This window comes from Canis lupus, chromosome 10, assembly GCF_011100685.1.
Source record: "Canis lupus familiaris isolate Mischka breed German Shepherd chromosome 10, alternate assembly UU_Cfam_GSD_1.0, whole genome shotgun sequence".
NCBI classification, from domain to species: Eukaryota; Metazoa; Chordata; class Mammalia; order Carnivora; family Canidae; genus Canis; species Canis lupus.
The window spans coordinates 26,805,184-26,820,133 of NC_049231.1; the positions used below are offsets into that span (position 1 = coordinate 26,805,184).

General features: G+C 55.3%; 1 long non-coding RNA gene across 2 annotated transcripts; it reads right to left on the reverse strand.

The window, feature by feature from the left end:
• Positions 1 to 5,262: 5,262 nt before the first annotated feature.
• LOC102152215 lies at positions 5,263 to 12,269 on the reverse strand. 2 transcript variants are annotated; one of them, XR_005365164.1, is made up of 5 exons: positions 12,145 to 12,219; positions 11,548 to 11,675; positions 7,850 to 8,058; positions 6,463 to 6,596; positions 5,263 to 5,969 (listed from the first exon to the last, which is right to left on the reverse strand). It is a non-coding gene; the product is annotated as an uncharacterized LOC102152215 (long non-coding RNA). The 2 variants fall into 2 exon arrangements; XR_005365165.1 differs by lacking the exon at positions 11,548 to 11,675 and having other exon boundaries at positions 12,145 to 12,269.
• Positions 12,270 to 14,950: the final 2,681 nt, after the last annotated feature.

The following is a 14,950-nucleotide window of genomic DNA, read 5'->3' on the forward strand; positions in this document are numbered from 1 at the left end:
TATGATGTTTATCCACAAGTGTATGTGCCTGGCACATAACAAGTGTTCAGTAAATGCTGTGGCGTGACTGTCAGAAGACTAAGGGCTGAAATGAAGGTGCCTGTGGCTCCTTGAGGACAGAGAAACCACCTCTGTCTGGGGCCAGGAGGGAGGGCTTCCTGGTGGAGGTGGCGACCCCAGAGCAGAGTGTTTGCCAACTGGATAATGGAGTTCCAGGCAGAGAGAACTACATGGCATGTCCAGACGTTGGGCAATAAACTGCTGGGAACCACCAGGAGGATTTGGGGCAATGTAGGCAAAGGATTCTTTCTTTTTCTTTTTGATCTTTTTATTGAAGAACAAAATATGTAAAGAAAAACACCTGTATCCTTAAATGTCCAGCTGGATGGATTTTCACAAGGGAAACACACCAGTGTAACCAGTACCTAGGTCAAGACACAGGACATTATCAGCAGCCAAGAAAGCCCCCTGTGGCGCCCCCTACAGGCACTGTGCCTCCTTTCCCCACAAAGATAGTCCCCGTTCTGATTTGTGCTGTTCTGTTTCTTTCTTTTCTTTTTTCTTTTTCTTTCTTTCTTTTTTTTTTTTGCAGTTCTGTTTCTGAAGTTCACATAAATGGAATCACGCAGCAGCTACACCTTTGTGTCCCGCTTCTGCCCCTCAACACTGTGTGAGATGCATCCACGTGGCTGCGGTGCTTGTACCTCAAGCACTATTCTTACTCCATTGTACTGTTGATGGATATTCGGGTTATTGCTGGGCTTTGGCCACTGTGAGTTAAGCTGCAACAAAGGATCTTGTCTATGTCTTTCGGTCGGTGGGCATATGCATGCTGTTGTCTTGGACATAAACCCAGGGGTGGGGGTGCTGGAGAGAGGGCAGACGATGCCAAAGTGTCTTCCCAAGTGGTTGTACCAGATACGCTCCCTACAGCCCCCGTGTCCTCGGAGTCCCAGTTCCATGTCCTTACCCACACTTGCTATTTCCTATAATTTTCATTTTAGCAACTTTGGTGGGTGTGTGGTGATACCTCATTGTGGTTTTAGTTTGCATTCCCCTGATGACTAATGATGTTTCCGTGGATTTATAGGCCACATGCTGAAGCTCTTTGGTGTAAGGCCTGCTGAGAGTCTCTTCCTCCTTTCTCACTTGTTGCCTCTCTTTTTCCTTCTTGATCTGTAGGAGTTCTTTATATACTTGGGAAATGAATTCTTTGTCAGGTGTACGTTTTGCAAATAGTCACCGGATTTGACACCAGGGACTGATGGGGTTGAACCGCATTTGTAAAAGCTCCCCCCGCCCCCCACGACCACCTCTGGCTGCATGGGCAGGACAGACTGTGAGCCCAGGAGGCAGGGGTGCCGGGGAGGAGCTGACCAGGGCAGCGGCTGTGCGGCTGGATGGCAGGGGTCGGGGTCTAGGGATGCTTCAGCAGCACAATGGACAAGCGACATCTGTCACGCCGCGTCACGACAAAGACAAGATGTGCGTGGTGATGGAGCGTTGGGGGCGGGGTGCGGCCACAAGGCTGACTTCCAGTCCCGCTGGCTGGCCGACGAGCTGACGCACTCTGCCCACCCAGCTGCCAGCAGCGAAAGGCGGCTTTGTCCTCCCAGGCCCCACCCAGGCCTGCCGGTCGGAGATGCTCCAGGGTCACCGTCGGGACACTGGACAGAGTGCCCAGTGGTAGAATCTGGGTCTCCAGTGGCGACCGAGGGACAAACACCCCGCTGCCAATACACACACATGGCCGGGCCGAGCCGCGAAGACCCTGAGCCCCAGACGGGCTGGCAGCGGGGGGACCGGGCCCAGCCAGGGTGGACAATGGCCCCCTGTCTGCAGCCTCCTTGCCCCTGTGAGTCCAGGCTCGGGGGATGAGCCTCTGGTCCTCGCCCCCAGGGAAAGGGTGCAAGCCGATTCTGCGGTGTCTGGACTTATGGCTGAGCAGCGAGGACAATGCTGGAAACGGGCCTGACTCCCTCCCCGAAAGCGAGGTCCCCCGCGTCTGTACCGCAGGTTAATTCCTCACCAGAGTCCCACCCCCATTCTGTTTCTCAGTGTTACTTGGAAGACTTCCCTGGGCTCCATCTTGCAGCATTGGGCTCGGCAGATCACAGCATTTCTGCTATGATACTGTAATTAAACCCTACAAACTCCTTCCGTGACGGGAGGAATATAGCACGCGCCGTGGGCTGCACTGTGCTGGCTGCTTTACATAAGTGATGTCAATCATCCTCCCCATGACCTCTAAGGGAAGTGTTCATTTCTTCATTTCCTAAATGAGGGTACGGACTTGCCCACGTTCACACAGGCAGCGTGGCAGAGGCAGGATTTGAACTTGGGCCAGTTGGATCCTTGGGCAGCCCTCCTTTCTCTCCTTCCCAGCCTGCAGGACAGTAGGGAGCATGGGGGGATGGGATGTCCCCCCAACCAGTGACCTCACTCTCACATTACTCTGTGTGTGGGATGGGCCTGCCTCTGAGCTGTGCTCCTGGAAGGGGAGGGCTGGCCCGAGAGAGTCAGGTTCATATTCTGGCTTTGTCCCCACCCCTCTGGGTGACCTTGAGTCAGTTACATGTCTCGGGGCCTCGGCCTCCCCATCTGAGCAATGGGGTAAACCCCACCAAGCCTTGCTCCCTGGCTTCTTGGGTGAGCAAGGTATGGAAGGATCCAGCTGAGTGAAGCCCAGATGGACCGGGCTATCTGCTTTTGTCACGCTCCTTGTTTGGATCCTTCCTGGAGCCTAAGCTGACCTTTCCTGTTCCCTTTTTTGATGTTAGAGAAGAGTCAGATGGCTCCCCTGCCCTAGCCCTCTCCAGCTTACTCAGTCCCCAGCTGCCCAAGTGTCCCAGGCACGCCCTGGGTTCTGGCCAATGGTGGCTGCCCCCATCCCAGGGCTCCGGGCTGGCCAGATGGGCAGATGGTACTAGAAATAGCCCTGATGGGAGATTCCCCCCTTCCAAGGCTCAACCACTTCCTCTCTGACAGAGCACGAAGTCTCCAGGAGGTTCTGCAGGGCAGACTAAGGGACATGCCTCAGGTCCTTGTCTGCTGTTCTTGGGTGTGTGCTACAGTGGCAGACACCCTATGGTTCCCTCCTTGGCATCCATTCCCTTCCCTCCGCCCTGACCAGACCCTGAGGTTCCCAGCTGTGGTGGGCCCTGATGTGTTCAAAGCAATTACTATAGCTCATCGCATGGCTACTGTGATTGGTTCAGGGGTGGACATGTGACTCAGGTTGTCCAACCAGAGCAAAGACCTCTGCTTAAGCTCTCCAGCAGGTAGACTTTCTCTCCACTGCATGCGAAGAGAAGAAGGTGAAGAGAAGAAGGTAGACCCAGAGCCGAGTGGAGGCCATCCTGAGACCGGAGCAAATGCCAGAACCTGGAGCCAAGAGATGGAGGCAGAGAAACCAGGTCCTGACCGCTTATTTATAGGACCAGTCCAGATCCAAATTTGCTTGAAACCTCAAATACCCATGTGCTTTTTTCACTTAGTACACAGCCCACAGATTTTAGTTTTTAAAGTCACCTTGAGTTGGGTCTCTTGTTACTTGGAACCTAAAAATCCTGAACAAGGCTTATAGCAGAAAGAGGGCCAGGCCTCCTGTCCTCCTGCATCTCAGGCTTACAGAATGGAGCCCCGGGCAGTGCAGGCAGGGCTTGTGTGGAAACATGTCCCTGTGGCAGCCTTAGTCTCAGAAGCAGAAGACACTGAGAGGTCTTAAGTGGGTTTTTCAGATGGGAGCACCGAGGCTCACCAATTCTCCAGCCTTTCCCCACTCCACTGGCTGGGTGCCGAAGGCCTCAGGCAAGTGGGAAGGGTTGAGCACCCAGCCTGCCGAGTCCCCAGGCCTCTCTCTGGGAAGGCTCCTGTCTCCCCCGACCCTAGTTCATCTGAGGATGGCGGCTGAGTTCCGTATTGCTAAAATCAGAGAGGACTTGGCATGTGCGTGGAAGAGAAATAGCTCTCATTGGGACCCAGGACCCAGTACTCTCAACATTTCCTCCTCATCCTCTACTCCTCCCTCGATACAGGAAGAGAAGCTTGTGGTGACTGTGCAGCCTTCTGTCCCTGAAGAAATGGGTGTCACCCGGCCAAGGGGGTGCCACCTTAATTTCACGACTGTAAGTCTCAAGTTGGCCCTTGGTGTTTGTTCCAATGAGCTATTTCTGGGTCATAAAGTAAAGGCTTAAGACAACTATAATTTTATCATCTCTCATGGATTGGGAGGGGCTCAGCTGGGTTGTTCAGAGTTTCAGAGAGTTGCAGTCACATGGCGGCTGGAGCTGAAGCATCTGGGCACTGGCAGGACTCTCCCTCTCCATGACCTCAGAGCTGTTCCACAGGGTCTCTCTGCGTGGGCTCCTTTGGGCTTCCTCGCAGCATGGCGGCTCAGGGCTCTAGTGGGAGTCTCCTACAAGATGGGAGCATTTCCCATGTTACTTCTGGAGTGTCGCAGTGTCGCTTCCACTACAATCTGTTGCTGAGGAGTGAGTCACCAACCTGCCCAGGTTCAAGGGGAGGGGAATTAGACTCCACTCCTTTTTTTTTTTTTTTTAGCCTCCACTCCTTAGTGAGAGGGTGGAAGGTTCTAGAAGTGCCTGTGGGATGGGAGGTGTTGTGGTGGCTGTCTTGGGAAAGTGCATCTGCCAGCGTGTTGTTGGGCAGCGCTGCTACATTGCTCTGGTCCCCTTGCTTCCCTTCCATATAAGAGGATTCTTTTATACCTTCTCCTCCCACCTCAAACCCCCGGGGCCTTTATTTGTAGCCCGTGGTGGCGCTCCTTTTGCAGCGAAATAAGAGAAGGAATCATGGGAGAACATCCATGTGCTCCACCCACCCTCCTGCTGGGCCCTGCACCTGCTCGGGCTGCCTTCCCTGTGGGTTTCGTGGGTGGAGTACCTGTGAGTCTCCCGAGGGACGGCCCTTCACGCGTGCGCTGGGCCCCATCCCTCCTGCAGTCCTCGCTCAATCTGTACCGCCACGCCAGTTTCCCCTCTCTGGCTTCACTCTTTGGGAGAGAATGCTAGTTCTCCCATCTTAAAAGCCAAAAGAACCTGCATCAAACCAAAAAAAACAACCCTATCTTCACCCCGTCACTCATGGTGTCTGCTCCCAGGTCAGCCCTTGCATTGGCAGGGCTTGGGGCAAGGGTCCAGATGGAAGTCTGCGTACACTAGGGGCATAACCACGTTAAATATGTGTGAAATCAAATACAAGCTCTTTCTACTTGAGAAGTAGATCTTTTGTCTTTTCCTTTTCAATCCAGTATTTATTTGTCTTCCCTCTGCCAAACCTTGAGCCAACCACTTTCCCCAGGCTGCCCGGAGAGGTGTAGGAGAAAGAACATACAGGGCAGTCGAGACCTGTGGGAAGTGGACACGGCTCCTTCCCACGGCAACAAGGAGGGGAACAGCCAGCATCAGGCACAAGAGCCCCATGGCCTCCGAGAGGGCAAAGCCCAGGGGTAGGAGGAGAGCTGTGGCTTCAGAGAGGGGCTCCTGGCATCACCAGTGATGAGGCCCCCAAACCCAGTCGCGATGCAGCCCCAGAACCAGCCGCCCCTCCTGCGGCAGCCCCAGCCCCAGCCCCAGTGAACTTGGCTGCTGTGTCCGTGTCCCTTGAAATAGCTCTGGGTGGGAAGCTGCGCTGGGAATAAGTGAGGTCAGGGGACGTGGGGCTGCCAAGCAGCTAGGCTCTCATCTGTCAGTGACTCTGGTGGTTTTAGCTCTGCTGCAGACAGTGATGGACAGCTGAGAGGCACTCCTGCCCAAGAAGGGGGTGGAGACACGCTTTGCACAGGCGTCCACTTCAGTGGATGAGGGGCTGTGGCACGAGAGCTGCTCCCAGTGCAGAGAAGACAGAGACAGAGAAGTCGATCTTCTTCTTCTTCTTTTTTTTTAGAAGTCGATCTTCTTAATGAAGAGTTGGGATTCGGAATTCTCTGACTCCTGGAACACCGCGGCCTGCGGGAGCCAGCCTTGGCCGTGGCCCTGGCATGTGGCCCTGGCCCTGGTCTCGGGACCGTCCCCTTCTTTTCTCACCCTTGGCTCCACCCACACTTTGAGGGGCCCTGAGCACCTGTGTGTGGACACCCAGTCTAGACCGAGCTCTGTCCACTGTCCCCACCACCTCCAGGGGTAAACAGCTCCTCCTGGGCCACCAGCGGGGAGAGCAGGATGACTTGGGCCCTGTGAGCCTCTTACTTGGGTCTCAGGACACCACTGCAGCTCCCATGTACAGCCAAGCTCCTGGGAAGCGTCTTGCCCTCCCCTTTTGAGTTTCTCTCCCCTGTTGCTAGCCTAAGCCTCTCCCACCAGGCTTGCACCCACCTCTCTGCAGGAATTCTATTTGTTCCACTGCTCTCTTGAGCTCCCCCTCCCCCACGCTGCTGGTCCCCTTTCATCTCCCCAAACAATAAATTGTTGGGGGAGCCCAGGGCTCAATCCTTGGACTTACTGTTTGTCGACACTCTTTCCCAGAGTGATCTCATCGTAGCTCATGGGTCCACAAGCCAATGACAGCCAAATGTGTGTCCCCAGCTGGGACCTGGACTTCAGACTCCCGGGTCTGGCTGCCTGCCCCATTGTGCCCTGTGGATGTCTCAGAGTCATCCTTTGTCCTCCGGAGCCCTGGGGCCCACGTCTTGGAATCTGTGAGCACCGTCCCCTCCGCTTCAGAATATGCTGAGATTCCCACTCCTTCTCGACACCCCTACACTGGCAGCCCAGCCTCGTGCCCCACCTCCCTCTGCCCCTCTCTGCACCCCACCCCCACCCCAGGCTGCCACAGGGCAGGCTTACTATACAGCCCAAGTCAGGTGGTGCACTTCTTTGTTCACACCTCTCCACAGCCCCTGCTGTTGCTCAGAGTAAAAGCCCAGGTCCTCATTGCAGCCCCACAAGGGCCTACAGGCCCCATGCTGACCTCATGTTGCCTATGTTACCCTGGGGCACTGCAGGTGCTCCCCACACACACACCTGAAGCCCTCCGCCTCTGGACTCCACACTTCACTTCCTTTTGTCTCTGATCAAATGCCACACTGGGGGGACCCCTTGGTGGCTCAGTGGTTGAGCGTTTGCCTTCGGCTCAGGTCATGATCCCGGGGTCCCAGGATTGAGTCCTGCATTGGGTTCCCCATGGGGAGACTGCTTTTCCCTCTGCCTGTGTCTCTGCCTCTCTCTCTGTGTTTGTCTCTCATGAATAAATAAATAAATAAATAAATAAATAAATAAATAAATAAATAAATAAAATCTTTTTAAAAAATGCCACAGTGGGGATCCCTGGGTGGCGCAGCGGTTTGGCGCCTGCCTTTGGCCCAGGGCGCGATCCTGGAGACCTGGGATCGATTCCCACGTCGGGCTCCCGGTGCATGGAGCCTGCTTCTCCCTCTGCCTGTGTCTCTGCCTCTCTCTCTCTCTGTGACTATCATAAATAAAAAAATAAAAAAAAAAATTAAAAAAAAAAATGCCACAGTGGGGGAGCCTTCCCAGACTGCCTTGCATACACTGAACCCCCACCTGCCACAGCCTCGTCTTTCCTCACAGCGCTTCTTACCATGTGCCATACCGTATATTTAACTCTAATTGTTCAATCGCCCATTTCCCTCCATTGAGATGGAAGCTGCACTGCAGGATCCCCAGACAGTGCATGGCACATAGTAGGTCCTCACGAAATATTTCTTGAATGAATGAATGAATTGCTAATCAATCCTTGCATTCTTTCCCCGTGAGTGCTGGCTTAGCTCCAGAATATCTCTCAGAATATCAGCACCACAGACTTCCGATGAGCTGCAGCCTGTGTGTCACTCCTGTTCCAGACAAAGGGTGGTCCCCTAGCCACCTACCACGCTTCTCTCCATTACTGCATGCCCTCCGTGAAGTCCTCCTGTGGAGCGCCTGGGGGGCTCGAACCGACTCTTGATTTCTGCTCGGCTCGTGATCTCAGGGTCCTGGGATCAAGTCCTGTGTCTGGCTCCATGCTCAGAGAGGAGTCTGCTTGAGGATTCTCTCTCTCTCTCTCTCCCTTTGCTTCTCCTCGCTGAAATTAATAAATCTTAAAAAAAGAAAAAAACCAACACCTCATATGAGGAGTCACCTCCTCCCTGAAGCCCTCCTGATTCACTCATCACTTTCTCTGGTGCCCTCTCGGTGGGCAGTGGAGGGGAACCCACAGTACATCTGTGTCTGTGTTACCTGTGATGGGTGACTGTCCCACCCTCCTGATGGACAGTGCACTCGCCAGGGAGGGCTACATCTTGAGCATTTCCGTAACCCCACACTCAGCAGAGCCTTAGTACACAGTAGGTGCTCACTCAGTGTTTGCTACCTTGAGCTGAACATTTGGCTTAGTTTTATCCTTAATATTTTTCATTAGGCCTTTGTTTCTTTGATCTTAAATCACGTTTGTTTTCGGCTTCATCTTTAGTTTGTTTTTTATTACTTCTCTTTCCCTTTTCTGATTCTAAAACAAGTCACATTGCAGAAAATGTTGTAAACATCCAAGAGCATACAGGAAAGGCAGGATTATTCACAATTTAGCAGTCCAGAAATAACGATTATTAGCATTTGGGGTATTCGCTTCAACTTTTTCTTTTGGGTGCACTTTTTTTCTTTTTTTACTAAATTTTCTATTGTACTGGTTTTTATGTCATCACAGTTCTTCAAAGATATTATATTTAATGGTTGCATAATATTCCACCCATTCCATTCATTTTCTCATAATCCATTTCACCAAGTATTCAACACACAGAAAATCCTGACACGCGCCCCGTGTGACATGCATACACACACACACGCACGCACACACACGCTCCAGGCCCACAGACACGCTGGCGCACACTCCCGTGGCAATCTCCACAATCGAGGTGATTTCCCAGCGGAGGGTTAAGAGGGCACTGGTCACGTGGACCCAGCAGGGTGTGTTCCAGCCTTTTCCTTCTGTGGTCCCTCAGACAGACAGATGTCAGGACAGACACACACAGGATAAGCAGGCAGGAAGCAGACCGGGGCCAGGCAATGTGGAGGCAATGGCTTTCGGGGGTGTCTGGGCTTTCAGGGGGATCGGGCGATGGGGAAGGTGAGGTTGTCGGGAGCAGGACCTTGGCTGCCCTCAGAGAGGCAAGTCCCAGACAAAGGCAGGTGACAGAACAGGGCTTCCTCTGCTTAATGCTGTCAAGGGAATGCAGAGGGCGGTGGGTGTTCACAGAACCAAAAACCCAAACCTCAGAATCCTGGGACCACAGAGGGTCGGCGAGGGACTGGCCCAGAGGGACCACGTTGTCCACCTCTCCAACGGTCAATGCAGGTGCTCAGGTCCAAGTGAAGGGACCTCTTGGGACTCCTGACTCGGGCAAAGAGCTCTTTCTGCCTCCCCATGTGGTCTGGGCCAGGTCCCCTGGTCTCTGTCCCCAGAGCCAGAGTGAACTCTTGAACTCTGCAATGGGCCCTGAGCGTCGTGGAGGGTCTCTAGGACGGGGCAGAGGGGCTTGCAGTGGTCCTAGAGCCGCAGGAGGGAACAGAGGGAGGGAGACTGGCACCCAGGCTTGAGCTCAGATGTGCCCAACCCCCGGGGCAGCCTCTGTGCCTTCCCTGCTGGGCCCTGTTTGACTCCTCCACGCTCCCCAACTGCAGAAGGCAGGGCAGGGACAGGAGGAGGTGCCTGTGTCTGGGGTCACCTGCTCACAGGCTTGGTCTCCCGAGGAGAGGAGGCTTCTGATGTGGACCCCTGGGGAGTTGCCCCGTTGGGCTCCTTCCCAGACTGCTCTGGCTCTCACGGTCTGAAACCAGAGGCTGTTTGCAGGGAAACATGGAAAAGAATGAACTCAGCTCTGGGTGGCTTTAGGGAGGAGCCTCCAATGCTTGAGGTCCAGAGTCAGCTCGACCCAGCTAACTGTGGGATCTTGGACAAGTCATTTCCCTCCCAGGACCCCCGAGAAACACCCAGGGAGGAGGCTCCAGAGCGAGAGCAGCCTGGGACTGTGTTGTTACCAGTTTTCAGAGTCTCAGAAGCCTGCAGGCCATTGCTGGGTGGAGGTGGAGGTGGTCCCGGGGAAACTGTGAGAACAGCTTAACTTGCACTAGGACCAGGCTCAGTGAAGGGCCAGGCCAAGGTTCCCTGCTTGGTCGGGGGAAGAGGCTCTGTGAAGAAGGGACGACTAGGTCACAGCACCACAGTGTAGCAAGGCTGAGCTTGCTAAAGGAGGGAGGCAGCCCTCTCCTTTTGTAGATGGAGAAACTGAGTCTCAGAGAATGAAAACAACTGTGCCAGCCACTAGAGGCTAGAACCCAGGAGCCCTCTGCCTCTCCTCTCTCCACCCATCCACCTCTGCCCTCTGGCCACTCTCAAGGGCTTCCCTGGCGGTAGGGGAGCAGGCTGGGGAACCCCAAAAGATAAAACCCAAAGCCCAAACCCCTTCCCTGTTGACTCTCCCCAGACCTCCCAAACCTTTCCTTTCAGGTTAGGGGTTTGTTTGTTTCTGTGGGTGGGACTAGGACCAGAGGGGTTCCCCCAGCACCTCAAGTCCAAGGGACACCCCAAGTGGGATGCTGTCCTGCCAGGACGAGACAGCCTGGAACTAGGCCAATGCCCCAGCAGTGGCAGCTCAAGGCAGCTGGACACAGCCGCCGCCAAGAATGCCAGGAATGTGGAGCGGCTGTGTCCTTCCCGCTCCTCTTCCTCCCCCCACTCCTAGAACAGGATATTCCCTGTCCAGGGAAGCCCAAGCCCAGCCCCCTTATGGGAAAACCTCAGGGCATGTGGTGGGCAGTGCTCCTGCCCTGGAATGGGCACCAGGTCCTGCCCTGGGATAGGCATCAGGTCCGGGGGATCCTAGGGACCTGGCATGCAGGGGAGGACACGGTGGGTCTGCGTGGGTTCAGCATGTGCTGAGGACCTACTATGTACTAAGCGTTTCGTGTGTATTAACTCCCTTCGTCTCACAGCAACCCTGGGAGAGTCTGTTTTCCAGATCAAGAAGCTGAGGCTCAGAGGGGCTAAGGAACTTGCCCGAGTGCACCAGCTGGCAAGTGGCAAAGCCAGACTTGATCCAGGCCAGTCTGACACTGACGTCCTTGCTCTCAGCCAGGAGACCAGGTGGCCTCAATGCCACTGGGGCTGCTGGGGGCCGTCTCCTGGTGCCCACCCGCCCTGGCACCTGCAGAGGTTGGGGGCGTGCTGCATAAAGGCAGCCCCTTCCTGTTGGCAGCTGTTCGTTTTGCAGTTGGCAAAGGTCTGTCTCTGAGATACAGGGGCTGGAAGGTCAGCTCTAGGCCTCTCTCTGGCTGTTCTTGCAGGATCCCAGCACCAGTGAATCCCAGAGCTTGACCATTGTGATGGTCATTGGCTCAGAGGGGCTCCTCTGGACCTGTTGTTGTGATGGGCAGGGAGGCTGTCCTTCAGTGGAGGGAGGCGGGGGGTTCACGGATAGGATGGATAGGACACGGGGCTCTGGGAAGGCTGAAGATGGTCAGAAGCAGAGCATGAGCTGCACGGCCTCCAGCCCTGTGATTCTACAGGTGTCTCCTTAGGCAGCTGTGTACCCACCTCCTCCTTCGGAGCTCATCCTTGGCCCTTCGGCTGGGCTGTTCCTCTGGGGCACGACCCAGAAGGTCAGGTGCAGCCATCCTGCCCTGGCCCAAGAGTCTGGAGTGCCTAGCCCTGGACTGAGCTCTCTGTTGGCAGGTGGGGCATAAAGAGGTCTGCAGGGCATTGGGCTGTACTCAGCCCCAGGCCCACTCCCAAACCACCCCCCACGTGGCTGGGGAATAGAGCCATCTACGCAGGGGGGTTAGCCCATTAGAAATAGGGGAGACTGAGGCCCAGGGGGCCAGGTGACCCGCTCAGAGTCACAGAACTGTCATGCAGCAGAGTTGTAACTTGAATCCCAGTCTTGTACCCACCAGCCCTCTCGAAGGGTGTCTGGGTTCCAGCCACCGGCCCCTCACCTTCTCCTGGCCTTCCCTCCTGGTCCCTTAGCCCCTGAGGTCTGGCTGGTTCTGTTCCAGTGTGTTGTCCTGCACTGGTTCCTGGTCCCCCGGGGGGCCAGGGTCAGGTAAACAGGATCCCAGCCGCACTCCCTGACCTTGTTTACCTCCCAAAAGAATGTGAGGGCATTCTTCCCCTTCCCAGGCTGTGACTCACCCCTCAGCAATGCACCAGGCTCCCGACACTGCCTGCCCGGCCCCCATTCAACCCCCTCCGGACGGGACCCTTGCCTCCTCACCCGGTGATGTCAACCATGTTAGCCCCCCTACTCCCCCCACCACCACCCCATGGAGCCCACCGGGCCTTAAGTCGTCATGGCGACAGCTCACAACAGGAAGCAAGGCCCCATGGAGGCCTGTGCTGGGGCAGAAACACAGGAAGCAGCGCTGAGCACTGCGCAGCATTGTCAGCCTCGTAAAAAACAAAACAGGACAAAAAGATTTAATGAGAACAATTAGCCTCAAGAAAAAGGAAAAAAAAAAAAGACCAAAAAAACAAACAAAGCCAAACAGCCCGAAGGCAGGAGGCTGGCTGAGCTCCAAGGACCCCGTGTTTCCCCTCCCAACACAATGTCAGTTAAATAATACTTCCTTCTCAGAAGGCTCCTGGGGAAGAAGAGGGGTCCTTCCCAATGGCTCCTCTGCTGAGTCCCCCAACTTCTGAGGCCCCTCCTCTCCAAGGTAGGCCTGGCTCCCCTGGGTCCCCTCTCTAGACTTGACCAAGGCCCAGCTCTGTAACTTCTACTGAAGGCTTTGGGGCACCAGATGGGCTGGTGTCATCCCCATGTCTCCCCAGGCCCTGCAAGGAGAGGTATCCAGTTCAGTGGAAGACAGAGCACAGGCCCTCCAACCCTCAGAAGGAAACTCATCCCCGGCAGCTCAGCTGTGGGATTCTGTGCAGAGAGATCTCTCTTGCACTTGACCAGCATCACCGACAGCATCATCCTGGCCGCTTCACCGAGGTGTTGTGAAGCTTAAGTGACTTGGTGTATTGGCTCACACACAGTAGGTGCTCCATGCACTTTGAATGAACAAGTGCAAGGACGAGTGAACCAGGTGGAAGTTCCACGGAGGCCGTTTTCAGCTCAGTATGAACAATCAGAGATGGACAAGATGCTCCCTAAGGGACAGAGCTCCCTGTCAGTAGAGGTGGGCAAAGACAGGCTGGGAAGACTTGGGACCTTGTAGAGGGGCCCCCCCGCCCTGGGCGGGGGTGGGGACAGCAGTCGAGCCTCAGATTTCCCTCCTACAGGCTGAGGGCCTGGCCCAGGAATTCTATCTGGATCATTCCATCTAATCAGGGACCAGGACCTCAGACAAAGCTAGACAGGCTCCGGAGCAGCAGAGACTACCATTCAAGTCCTTAGGAACACGTTGGACTGTGAATGACACAGGCAGGGCAGACGCAGAGCATGGCCATGCAGTGCTGGCTCCACAGTTCCTGCCCAGTCAGTGATAGAAGAGGCAGTGCAGGGTCTGAGCTGGGGCGTGAGGCAGGACGCTTGGCGGGGACCGATGAAGGCTCAGGGCTGGCCCCGGCCACCAGGGAGGCCATGCGGAGGAGAGGGGAAAGCTGGTAGGAGTTTGTCAGGCAGTGAAGAAGTGGGCAGCTGTTCTACTCAGGTCACAGCTCGCACAAAGGTATGCTGCTGAGAAAGCCCAACGTGTTCTGGGCACGGAACGGGGCCCATGTGACTGCAGTGGAATTTGGTGTCACAAAATGAGGGGAGACCTGATGGGAAAGAGACGCTGGAGCCAGATCACAGAGGGTCTTGAGTGCCACATCCAGGAGCCGGTGCCTGATACTCCAGGCACCGGGGCCCACTGGTTCCTCTGAGCAGGGCTGTGAAATGTGCAACTGGATGATTTAGGGAATCTGGACAGAGGAGGAATGCGGGTTGGGGACGCACGAGGAAAGAGCAGAGAATGGGAGATCGGGGAATCTGGGGTCTGCTGACTTGGCTTCTTTCCTTTTGAACTCAGAATCAGTGACACAGAATAGGTGTTCCATCAGTACTTACTGAATAAATGAGTGATAACCACCTTAAACTGCGAGATTTAGTTTGCACACATGGTCTTACTACAACCTATGGAGTAGGCCTCATTCGTCCCAGTTTTTTTTTTTTTAAGATTTTATTTATTTATTCATGAGAGACACACAGAGAGAGATAGAGACACAGGCAGAGGGAGATGCTGGCTCCCTGTGGAGACCCTGATGCAGGACTCGATCCCAGGACCCCAGGATCATGCCCTGAGCTGAAGGCAGATGCTTAACCACTGAGCCACCCCAGCATCCCTTGTCCAGTTTTTACAAACAAAACACAGAGGCTCAGAGAGGTTGAGGGACTTGCCCTAGGCTGCATAGCATGCAGTGGTGGAGCTGGACTCCAGCTCAGCTGATCCCACCTGCCACATCAAGCATGTCACACCGCAGTATTTATCCTGTGCTGGCTCCATGCCAGGCCCTGGGGACACACAGATGGTCAGGCCCCAGCTGGGCCTCTGAGGAACCTGTGGGTGAGTGGCCTCGCTCTTCCCAGTCATAGATGGAAGGGTGGTGGAGGCCCGAGGTCCCCCCGAGCTCCTGCATGGCCAGCCTCAGTGAGGAAGCCTTGGAGAGCAGAGAGGTTGTCCGGGGCCAGCTGGGGGTGTGGAAGGCTGAGGCGGAGGAGGCAAGGAAAGGCAAGGAAAGCTGAGAAGAGATCAGATAACCATCGGCTGTCCCTCGGGAAAAGGAGCGGAGACCTGAGCTCCTCGAGGACAGGAGCCGGTGTGCTCAGAGGCCAGGAGGATGTGCATATGGGCCCCAGGTCCTGGCCTTGCTTGGGTCTCGGACCTTCTCAGCTGGAAGCCAGGTTCCCTGCCCTGGGGCTGGGGTTCTGGCTTCACCTGAGGGGCCCAGGTATTACCCGGGAAAGGACATGCCTGCCCACACCCGTCCTCCTGCCTCCTCATCCGGTGCC